The sequence below is a fragment of the Petaurus breviceps genome, unplaced genomic scaffold (genome assembly GCF_028583685.1).
Source record: "Petaurus breviceps papuanus isolate PSGF00001 unplaced genomic scaffold, PetGlider_PUasm1.0 91041, whole genome shotgun sequence".
NCBI lineage: Eukaryota > Metazoa > Chordata > Mammalia > Diprotodontia > Petauridae > Petaurus > Petaurus breviceps.
Genome location: NW_027187400.1, coordinates 4,923,142 through 4,934,885, shown reverse-complemented (window position 1 = coordinate 4,934,885; position 11,744 = coordinate 4,923,142). Strand labels below are relative to the sequence as shown.

Sequence of the window (11,744 nt, the reverse complement as noted above, 5' to 3'; positions counted from 1 at the left end):
CTCTCTCTCTCTCTCTCTCTCTCTCTCTCTCTCTCTCTCTCTCTCCTTTTTTTTTTTTAAAGAAGAAATGTTCTTGTACTCGCACCCAGTGGCTTTTGCAGAAGGCGGCTGTTCAAGAAATGGAAAAACAAGTCAATGTAAAAGAAGGAAAGGAAAAAAGCTACATGTCACCAGAAAAAAAATTCCTAAGAAATCCTGGAAAAGTCTCATGACCTCTATAAGCCTCATTCTTCTCATCTGTGAAATGGGCAACTGGACTAAGGTCCCTTCCACCTCTGACATTCTATGTTCTAAGGTCCCTCCCACATCTAATATTCCCTATTATAGACTGTCTTCCATACCTAACTTCTGTATTGCAGCATGCTATAATGGACCCTCCACATCCTGCCATTCTCTGTTCTAAAACCCCTCCTGTCTCTGATGTTCTTTGTTCTACAATGCCTCTAACAGTTTATGTTCCTTCCACCTTTACATCTCTGTGTTCTAGCCTCCTGTATTGTAAGGTAATCTTCCTGCTCTGACATTCTAGGTTTTAGTCATCAATTGGTCAGCAAACATTTATTAAACACCTACTATGTGCCAGGCTTTGTGTTAAGGACAGGGGATGCAAAGAAAGGGAACAGACAGTCCTCCTGGTCTGATGGGAGAGACCACATGCAAACAACTGCATCCAAACAAGATATATCCAGGATCTATTAGATCTGATCACTGTGGGGAAGGCACAGCATTGGGGGGATCTCAGTGGGCCACATTCTAAGGTAGACATCAGGCTATGTTCCAACATTCTATATTCCAAGGCCCCTCCCAGCTCAGACATTCGATGCTCTAAGGACCTTTATTCAATGCTAACATTTCAAGGCTCTATGACCCACAGCTTTTTTGTGAAGCTTAGGCAGGATAGTAGATAAAAAGCTTGGAATGTGACTCTGGCTCAGGCCAGCTCCAAGGACCCAAGGGCACATTGGTTCTTGTTCCTTGATCCCCCCAGGGGCCTTCACTTCCCTGGGTGAACAAGGAAGAAAGGGGCGGGAGGGAGAGAGCTGGCTGCCTTTGCTGCTGAGTGTCCCTCCTCCCTTTCCTCTCTTTCCTCTCCCATGCATGCACTGCTGGTGTGGAGAGCCTTGCTTTTCTCTGAGGAGCTGAGCCCCAGAGATGGGATATTGGATGAGTGTGAACACAGGGATTTGGGGAGGGGGAGGATGTTTGGAGCTCCATGCACGTGTGCATGCATGCCCATAAGTCTGCGTTTACGATTATTGCCTAACCTTGGATCAAGGCACGGTTTTCTCCCCAGACAAAAGAAAGTGCCCCAACCCTAGTGACATGCCTGTACTAGTCTCAATGTCAGAAGAATGTTGTCCTGGCTGGCCTGACCAGGAGGGCCTGCCTCACCCTTTCCCAGTGATAGGGCTCACCCGGCTTCACGGTCGGTGGAACCTCAAGGCGACTCCATCGCGGCAACCTCCCTTCCAAGAGCCTGGACCCCTGAGGGTAGCATCATGGGTCTTGGGCCTCCTGATTCCAAGCATCGAGCCACTTCCCTTGTCTTCTCAGGGGTATCCATGGGCTCCTGTCCCCAGGAGGCTCTTGTGGTCCTGTCTGCTACTAGGACTTGGAAATGGAAGGCCCAAGACCTGGGTTCTAGTCAACTTGCTGCAGGACCTCTATCTGACCCTGAGTTTCCTCTTCATTAGAATGGGGTCACAGATGAATAGTGAATTTAAGTGGCACAGTGAATAGAGCATGGGCCCTGCAGTCAGGAGGACCTGGGTTCAAATCCGACCTCAGACATTTAACACTTACTAGCTGTGTGACTTGGGCAAGTCACTTCACCCCAATTTTCCTGCCTCCCCCCTCCAAAAAAGCAAAAAAAAAAAAAAAAGAATGGGGTCACTACTCTTTGTACTAATGAGAGAATGAGATAATGAAACAGGTAGGTGACCCAATGGATATAGAGTGCTGGAGTTGGAGCAAGGCAGACCTGGGTTCAAATCCAGCCTTAGATGCTAGCTGTATGACCCTGGGCAAGTCACTTTAAGCTCTACCTTAGTTTTCCCATCTGCAAAATAACAATAATAGCACCTAGCTACCAGGTTTGTTGTGAGCATAAATGGGACCATATTTGGAAAGAGCTTTGTAAACCTTAAAGTGCTATTAAAATGTTAGCTGTTATTATTAATGAACTCACAAGGTTGTCATGAAAACCCAATTAAATAACAGATGAGAAATTAAAGGGAGTACAGTGTAGGAGGAAGAACAGCAGAGCTATCAGGAGAGACTTGGGTTTGAATCTCGCTGCCAATGTCTCCTTAGCTGTGTTAACATGGATGCAGTTTTTAAACAGTTCTGTGCCTCAGTTTCCTCATATGTGAAATGGGGATGATAATCCTTGGCCCAATCTACTCCACAAGGTTACTGGGAGGGAAATGCTTTATTAGCCCAAAAGTTTCAGAAGTGTGAGCCACTATTATTTAATACAGGCCTACAGGGCTCAGTTTCCTCATCTGTAAAATGAGCTGCAGAAGGAAATGGCAAACCACTCCAGTCTCTTTGCCAAGGAAACCCCAGATGGGGTCACAAAGAGTCAGATACAGCTGAAACGACTTAACAGCAACAAAAATTGGGTTCAGTAATGAACCGGTTGTTCATTTAATGCATTTATTGAATACTCTCTATGCTCTAACAACTCTAAGTTGCTCCATGCTGGAAGAGGCCTTAGAGGTCATCTAGGCCCTCCCTCTTATTTTCACAGGTGAGAAAATTGAGGGTCAGAAAGGTGAGTGACTGTCCTGAGGTCATGGGGCAGAAGGAGCCAGAGTGGGATCTGACCCAAGGCCAGCATGTTTCGCCCTCTCCAATGGGGCCTCCTTGACCCTAGTGTTTTTCTTCCAGGACAACACAAATCACCTATTAATCTGACCTATGCAGAAAGGTACTCAGAAAGAAAAAATTGCCAGATGTTGGAGCTCTCCTTGATGCAAGGCCCCATACCAGGACCTGGGATGGGGAAAGGGGAGGAAGGAGGTAACAATGAAGGCGAAACCATCATCGCTGCCTTCAGACTGGCAATTGAGGGAGGGGATCTGGGGGGACTGGGAGAAGAGGGGAAGGAGTCAGGGGACCTGACTCTGTCACTTACTATCTGTGTGACCTTAAACAAGTCACTTAATCTTTTTGGGCCTCAGTTTCTTCACCGGTGGTAGGGGTTAGAGTTGTTTCCAACTCTCTATTTGGAGTTTTCTTGGCAAAGATACTGGAGTGCTTTGCCATTTCCTTCTCCAGGGTTCAGTGACTTGCCCAGGGTCACACACTGAGGCTTGGATTTGAACTCAGGTCTTCCTGACTACAGGCCCATCACTCTATGCACTGCCCCACCTTGCCGCCTAACCCTATAAAAATGAAGGAAGTTGAAATATATAGCCTCAGAGATTCTTTCCAACTCTAAATCTGTGATCTGGAAAGTCATAGCAAGAGGCAGCTAGATGGTACAAAAGATAGAGTGCTGAACCTGGAGTCAGGAAGACCTGAGTTCAAATCTAGCCTCAGACACTTGCTAGTTTTGTGACCCTGGGCAAGTCATTTTACTTCTGTCTGCCTCAGTTTCCCCAACTGTAAAATGGGAATCATAATAACACCAACTTCCCAGGGTTGTTGTGAAAAAAAAAAATCAAAGGAGATAAAACTTATTTTTAAAACAGTGCTTGGCACACAGTAGGTGCCTGTTTTCTTCCTTTCAAAGAGCTCTGGGCCAGGATCTTATCAAGACACAAAGTAGAGGGAGGCTTGGGTGAGGGGCAGGGGGTACAGTGAGGTGAGAGGATGGGATTGCTATCAGGTGTAGCTGACAGAAGAGTAGGGAGCCTTCACAGGAGCCTGGATTCTAATCCTACCTCTGTCACTTTCTATTTGCATGGCCTCCCACAGGTTTATCTCTCACCCTCCTCTCTGGGCTTTACCTTCTTCATTACAGGAGGACAGATGCTAATGATGACAGCTGACATCCATACAGCTCCTTAAGGTTTACAAAGTGCTTCCTAAGCTTATTTCATTTGCTGTTCCCAACAACCCTGAGCTACAGGTGATAGTGTTATCTCTCGTTCACAGAGGAGGTAAGTGGGCTTAAGAGATAGGAAATGACATGTCCAGAATCACTCAACTAGCAGATACTCCCTGATCCCAAGTGGTGACACAGCCCTGGAGAAGCCAGAGAAGGGAAAGCCAATGGGCCGATGCTGCTACCAAGGCTGTAGAGCACATAGTGTGTCAGCAGTGGGCAAGATTTGGAGGAGATCTTAGAACATGCAATGTCAGAGCCAAGAGGTGACCTTGGAATATGGACTGTCAGAGCTGGGAGGGCCCTTAGAACCCAGGATGTCAGAGCAGGGAGGGCTCTTAGAACACAGGAGGTCAGAGCTTGGAGGGCCCTCAGGACACAGGAGGTCAGAGCTGGGAGGGCCCTCAGGACACAGGAAGTTAGAGCTGGGAGCCCTCAGAACCCAGGATGTCAGAGCTGGGAGGGCTCTTAGAACACAGGATGTCAGAGCTGGGAGGGGCCTTGGAAATCTAATTCCCCAGTCCCTTGGATTTCTCTGGCAGCCACACCCTACCAGCTTCTCCCCTGAGGCCTCCCTGGCCTTCGAACTCCTGACTCAGGCCTTTCTTTACTGGAGCCAAGTGGTGCTGGGAGAAAGCAGAGCTGGCTGGGAGGGGCCCTAGAGCTGGGTCCCTTGGCCCAAGGAGCTAAGGAAGCCCCACCCTGATCTACAGCTGTATTTGTGGGGCACCAGGAACCTCCTCTCTATATGCCTGAGTCTTGTTTTGTTTTTTCTTACCACCTGAGCTTCCCAGAAACTATTAGAGGTGGGAAGTGAGTTGGGGGAAGGGGGAGGGCAAGATAAGGGGAAAGAAAGGGGGAGAGAAGCAGAGTGAGACAAAGACAGAAGGAGAGAGAGCCAGACTGAGAGAGCGAGCAAAGGGGAGAAGAGAAAGAGGACAGAGAGAGAGAGAAGAAGAAAGGGAGGGAGGGAGACTCAGACAGAAAAACACAAAGAGACAAAAGAGAAGGAGGAGGAGGAGAAGGAGGGAGGGAGGGAGGGAGGGAAGGAGGTGGCCAAGGTCTTCTGAGGAGCCCTGTAGGGAGGGTAACCTTGAGAACTATGCAGAAGGCAGCCACCCAACCTAATTGACACCAAGCCTGGGCAAGGCCCCAAGCTCCCAATTCCCAGTGCCCCACCTGACCTGGCCAACTGGATTAGGTGTCTTTTCCATAGGTAAAACTTTTCTTTGCTGGGAGAGAGATAATAGGGTCAGAACTTTAACCCATTCCTAGCCATTGATTGCTAGGTTGGGGGGAAGGAGAAGCATATTTTGTTCCTGTTGATATTTTTTTCCAACTGGATTGCCATAAAAAAAAATTCAAGGTAATTTAGGCTGTTAAATTCAACCTCTGCAAGAACCAGAGAGGTCAGTCAACACCAATAATTAAGCAAAAACACCACTGTACATCTGTCCGAGTCTTTATATTTTATGAAACACTTTCATTTGGCAAAAATCTTACATAGTAGACGGAAAGCTGGGCCTGGAGTGGGGAGGATGTGAGTTCAAATCTTACCTCTAGAATTTAATGGCTGTGTTACCTTGAGCAAATTCCATAACCTCTCTGAGCATCAGTTTATTCAGCCATGAAATGGGGGGTTGGACTATCTAGATGGCTTCTGAGGACCCTTCTATCCCTAGGTCCAGGATCCCATGGTATAGATTCAAATCTCTCCTCCAACACACACACACTAGCTGTGTGTGTGACTTAATTGTGACTTTAAGGCAGCTAAGTGGGGTCCTGTATAAAGTGCTGGGCCTGGAGTCAGGAAGACCAGAGTTCAAATCCTGTCCCTGATACTTCCTAGCTGCGTGACCTTGGGTAAGTCCCTTCTCCTCTGTTTGCCTCAGTTTCTTCAGATTTAAAATGGGGATAATAATGGCACCTACCTACCTTACAGGGTTGTTGTGTGATCCAAATAGAACAATGTATATGAAGTGTTTTGCAAACGTTAGAGCACTCTGTATTAACTCCCTCAATAAGCCTTCTAGGGCTAAAGGAGACCACAGAAACTGTGCAGCCCAATCTTCTCATTTTGGAGGAAATGGAGTCACCCAGAAGTTAAGGAAATTGCTATGGGTCAGTAGATGGTGGGATTTGAAACCAGGCACTCTAGACTCCAGATTCTCTTCCCCTTGTACCTATTAGAGTTCAAACAAAGTCATCCACAGAAAACACTCTGCAAACCTAAATGTCCCTTATCTTTGCTCTTGATCCTTCTAAAATCTCTTTGAGGGAGGTGAAGCAAGGCAAGGGCTATTCTCCCTGTTTTACAAGCGAGGGAGGAGTGAATTGCTCCGGGTCACAGAGCTGACCAGGGATAGGATCCGGACTCCAGCCCAGGTCTTCTGATTCCAAATACAGTATTCCTCCTACTCTGTTGTATTGCTGTTTGTTGTTCAGTCACGTCTGACTCTCTAAGACCCCATTTGGGGTTTTCTTGGCAGCTCATTTGACAGATAAAGAAACTAAGGCAAGCAAGGTTAAGTGACTTGCCCAGGGTCACACAGTAAGTGTCTGAAGCTGGATTTGTACTCAAAACTCCAGGCCAGGAGCTCTATCCACAGTGCCACTTAGTGGCCTCTACTCTATTGTAGAAAACCATAAAATCATGGGGCAGGATGGGCTCTTGGAGATTAGTTAGGAGATTTTTATTTTGTTTTGTTTTGCTTTTTGGAGGGGGAAGGTGGGGCAATTAGGGTTAAGTGACTTGCCCAAGGTCACACGGCTAGTAAGTGTTAAGTGTCTGAATCCGGATTTCAACTCAGGTTCTCCTGACTCCAGGACTGGTGCTCTATTCACTGTACCACCTAGCTAGGAGATTAGAAAGAGCTCTGAAGGCCCAAAGAACTGGGTCCTAATCCCAGCTCTGCTTCTTCCTGGCTATGTGATTTTGAGCAAGTCTCTCTCCTGCCTAAGTTTCTATGGCTATAAAGGGATCAGACACCACAACCTTGACAGTCCCTGTTCTAAATCCTATGATGTAGCCAATAAAGCATTGGATGTGGACTCAAGAAGAAGCAGATTCAAACCTTCCTGCCTATGTCACCCTTGACCTCTCTGAGCCTGTTTTCCCATCTATAAAACGGGAAGGGAATAAGCATTTATATAATGCTTACTGTATGCCAAGCACTGTACTAAGTACTTTACAATTATTCTCATTTGATTTTCACAACTCTTTGGGGTAGGTGCTATTATTGTCCCCATTCTTCAAAAGAGAAAATTAAGGCAAACAGAGGTTAAGTGACTTGCCAACGATTACATCACTAGTAAGTGTCTGAAGCTAAATCCAGTCTTCTTGACTCCAGGCTTTATCCACTATGCCACCCAGCAGTCAGATAAAGAGGGCATCTTTATGATGCCCCAAGTCAGCTTTATATGTAAACTCTTATTATTCCACGGATGAGGAAAGTGAGGTTCAGAAAGCATCAGTGACTTCCCTAAGATCTCACAAACAGTTATCCATCAACAAGCATTTATTAAACACCTGCTGTATGCCTGGCCCTGTGCTAGGCACTAGAGATACAAACACGAAGGAAAAATAGCCCTTACCCTCATGGAGCTTACATTCTATTAGGAAGACAACAGGTACATATATTCACACACTCATCCTGTGCATATGTGTGTGTGTGTGTGTGTGTGTGTGTGTGTGTACTCATGATTCGAAGGGGAAGGAGGGCATTACCAGGTGGCTGTGATGCTTGAGCTGGGTCTTTTAATACTGATCTGTATTATTTTAGTTTATTTTTTTCAGCTAACAAGCCTTTATTGGAGCTGCCTTGAAAAGCACTAGGGAATCAGAGAGGCAGCACTTTCATTCCTGAGGCTGAGTAGGCAGCCTGAGTCTCCCATAGCCCATCCCTTCCCACTGGGTCCTGTTGCCCTCTTAGGCACTGTGAGGGGATAAGGGGGCTGCTTACGCCCCAGGAGGGGATGGGGAGGGGGCTCCAGGCCCAGACAGCCAGAAGACAAGCCAGGACTCCTGCCTGAGCTCGAGGTCATCATTAGCCCGGCCTGTGGACAGCACAGGGCGGGAGAGCAGCCCCCACGAAGAGGAGGGCGTAGCCAGGGATGGGGAGGAAGCAGGGACAGGGCTTGGCAGGGAGCGAAATGGAGTTCCAGGTGGGGGAGCAGGGAGGCGGTTGAGCCAATAGTCTGCAGCTGACAGTAAGCAGATTAGGTTGGCAGGAGCCGTGTCAGGGAGCAAGGAGCAATGAGGTTGGGCTGACTCAGAGCTCGGGCGCCTGCTAGCTATGCTTCGGGCCAGGGCCAGGGGGAGGGGGAGCAGAGGGGGAGGGAGAGGCAGAAGGGGAGGGGGGAGGCACAGGAGGAGGCAGAAAGGGAGGGGGAAGCAGGAAGGTTAGGGGAGGGGGAGGCACAAGAAGAGGAGGGCTCTTCAGCCACCCCAGCCTCTGCTGGACCTTGATGCTGAGTCCCCAAGCAGCCCAGGATTCTGGTTGGGAAGAAAAATTAGAACAGATTCAGAGTGTGGAGGGGCTTTGGGACATAGAATGGCACAGCCCAGGGGACCTTGGAGGCCAAAATCCCCTACTTTTACAGAGTGGGAAACTGAGGCCCATAGAGGTCAAGCGAGTTATGCAATATCCCCATGGGGCATTTTTGTCCAATGATTTCTAGCTCCCAAATTGTCAGGTTGTCTCATAGCCTGCCTCCCTTCCCTCCCCCCAATCCCTTCCTGGAGCAAGATGAAAGACCCCAAGAATCATAGGCAGTTAAAAATGTTAGGGCCAGTGGGGTGTAATGGGAACAAGTGGACTTGGTTGTAGGAGTCATGGGTTCAAATCCTGACTTTAATGCTGCCTAGCTATGTGGCAAATGGCAAGTCCCTTTCTGTTTCTGAGCCTCAGTTTCCCCATCCATAAAACCAGGAAAATTATACCTTTATTACCTGGATGTAGTGTGAGGAGGCTGGGTTCCTCTCCTGCCTGTGATACTTCCTACCCGTGTGGTCTTGGACAGTTTGCTTAACCTCCCTGGGCCTCAGTTTATTCATCTGTAAGAATGAGAAAATTGGAGTAGATGTTCTCAGACATCTCTCCCAGCCCTAAAGGTGACCCCCATGACCCTAAAGTCTCTGAAGAAGGAGAGAGGTTCTTTCTAATCTCGTCTGTCTCATTTTATAGGTGAAGGAACTGCTACTCAGGGTCCAAGGGGCATTTATTAAGCACCTACTGTATATCAGGCACTGTGCTAAGTACACTGGGGATAGAGCTAGGTAAAAGACAGTCCCTGTTCTCAAGGGGCGTACAGTCTAATGGGGAAGACAACAACACAAACAACTAGGTAGAAAGAAAATATATATAGGACAAATTTGAATAATTAAAAGAGGGAAGGAGCTAGAATCAGAGGAATCAGGAGAGGCTTCCTGTAGGAGGTAGGATTTTAGCTGTGACCTGAAGGAGGCCAGGAAAGCCAGGAGGCAGACGTAGGAGGGAGAGTGTTCCAGGCATGGGGCACAGCCAGAGAAAACGCCTGGAGTCTGGAGATGGAAGGTCCCTTGCTCATAGAACAGTCAGGAGGTCAGTGTCCCTGGATGGAAGAGTTCATGGTGAGGACTAAGGTGTAAGAAGTCTGGAAAGAAGTGGGGGCTGGGTGAGGAAGAGCTTTGAACCCCAGAAGTTTTTGTATTTGATCCTGGAGGTCCTAGGAAGTCGCTGGAATTTATTGAGGAGGGAGGGGAAGGTCAGACCTTTGCTTAAGGAAGATCAGAGGATCAGTTGTAGGAATTGGGGGTGTTTAGCCTGGAAAAGGGGGGGGGGCGAGGGTGTTATAGCCATGTGTCTCCTACTCTTTGCTGGGCAGTCACAGAAGCCTGAGGCTCTACGGAGGCTTCAGCTTGACATCAAGACAAACATTTCAGTGATCCCAAAGAGGGGTGGGCTGTGAGGGAGCCTTGTTGGTGGTCTTCAAGCAGGGTTGGGTGGTGCTTGCTGGGGATGCTGGAGATGGGATTCTTGGTCACTTTCTCGTAGGCCTAGATGTGTCCCAAGGTCCCTTCTGGCTCTGAGATGCTGTGATTTGCTCAGGGTCACAAAGGGAGTCAGGAGTAGACTGATAATGAAGATCTCACTCTGTGTCTGAACCTGGGGTCTTATCTTTGTATCATGGATGGAAAGGAGGGGAAAGTGAAGAGGAAGAGAAGGGAAGAGGAAGGGGAAGGGAAATAGGAAGGTGTAAAGAGAAGGGGAGAGGGGAAGGGAAGGGAAGGGAAAGGGGAATAGGAAGGTAGAAAGAGAAGGGGAGGGGAAGGGAGAAGGGGGAAGGGAAAGGGGGAAGGGGAAGAGAAAGGGGGAAGGGAAAAGGGAAGGGAAAGGGGAAGGGGAAAAGGAAGGGGGAAGGGGAAGGGAAAGAGAAAGAGAAAGGGGGAAGAAGAAGGAGGAGGGGAAGGGGAAACGGGAAGGGAAAGAATCAGTGATAGAAAGACCTAGATCCTCCCTCTACCCTTCTCCCTTCTGCTAACCACCACCATCCCAAGCTTCATAATTCTGGAGTTTGTAGACACTTCCTAATTTCCACTAGGTAGAATGGGAATAAGGCAGCTAGATGGCATGGAGGATAAAGCACCAGGCCTGGTGTCAGGAAGACTTGAGTTCAAATCCAGCCTCAGACACTTACTGGCTGTGTGACCCTGGGCAAGTCACTGAACCCTGTTTGCCTCAGTTTCCTCATCTGTTAAGTGAGCTGGAGAAGGAAATGGCAAACTCCTCCAGGATTTTTGCCATGAAAATCCCAAATGGGGTCATACAGAGTCGGACACAACTAAAAAATGCCTCCACAACTGGGTGGGAATTGTGATCCCCATCCTATGGCTAGGTCATTTGAGGCCCAGAAAGGTGCATTGATTTACTGAAGGTCACACGAAGTAGGTTAGTCAAGAAACTAGGACCAGAATCCACTTCTCCTGCCTCATTCCAGGGGTTCTTCTCCCTCCCAGACCAAACTAACCATCCAGACTTTTCTTCCCAAGGCACAGCTGAGTTGGTCATGAGGCACTGGAAAAAGTCCCAGGTTTAGCATCAAAGGACCTGGGTTTGAATCCTGGTCCTGATGTTTGCTAGCTATGGGACCTTGGGCAAATCATTTGACCTCTGTGGGCCTTAGTTTCCTCTTCAGTAAAATGAGGGGGTTGGACTAGATGGTGCCTGAGGTTTCTTCCAGCTCTGACATCTCATGTGCTGGGAGGGGAGAACAGGATTCAGTCCTGGACTCTGCTGACCACCCTTAAAGAGAGTGCTTGGTCCCTGAGTAATAGTGCTGATATTTCTGCTTGGCATTTGGGGTACACAAAGCACTTGACATGATTTCGCATATTTGAGGAAACGAGGTACAAAGGAGAGCATGCTAGATTTGGAGTCTGGGGATATGGGTTGAAATGCTGACAAACACTTTACTAGCTATGTGACCTTGGACAAATCAACTTATCCTCACTGTACCTCAGTTTACTTAACTCTAAAATGAGGAGGGGTTGGACTAAATGACCATGGAGGTTTCTGATGGCTTAAAATCTATGATCCTGTGTTCTCAGGGCCCTCCCAACTCTGACATTCTGTGTTCTAAGGGCCCTCCCAGCTCTGACATTCTGTGTTCTAAGGGCCCTCCCAGCTCTGGCATCCTGTGTTCTAAGGGC

At 48.1% G+C, this 11,744-nt stretch overlaps 2 protein-coding genes and 1 long non-coding RNA gene across 4 annotated transcripts in view; 2 read left to right on the top strand and 1 right to left on the bottom strand.

Moving 5' to 3' along the window:
* LOC138154017 (uncharacterized) overlaps positions 1-212 on the top strand; it is a 5,454-nt gene extending 5,242 nt beyond the window's left edge. Inside the window, exon 2 of one of the 2 annotated variants that reach the window (XR_011166533.1) lies at positions 66-212. This is a non-coding gene — a long non-coding RNA (uncharacterized lncRNA). Of the gene's footprint in view, positions 1-62 lie in introns of both variants that reach the window. The other variant, XR_011166532.1, reaches the window with a different exon arrangement.
* PPP1R8 (protein phosphatase 1 regulatory subunit 8) overlaps positions 1-11,744 on the top strand; it is a 373,418-nt gene that overhangs the window by 111,399 nt on the left and 250,275 nt on the right. The window lies entirely within an intron of this gene.
* Positions 1-11,744, bottom strand: part of WASF2 (WASP family member 2) — a 343,739-nt gene that overhangs the window by 95,959 nt on the left and 236,036 nt on the right. The gene's annotated exons all lie outside the window — the stretch shown is intronic.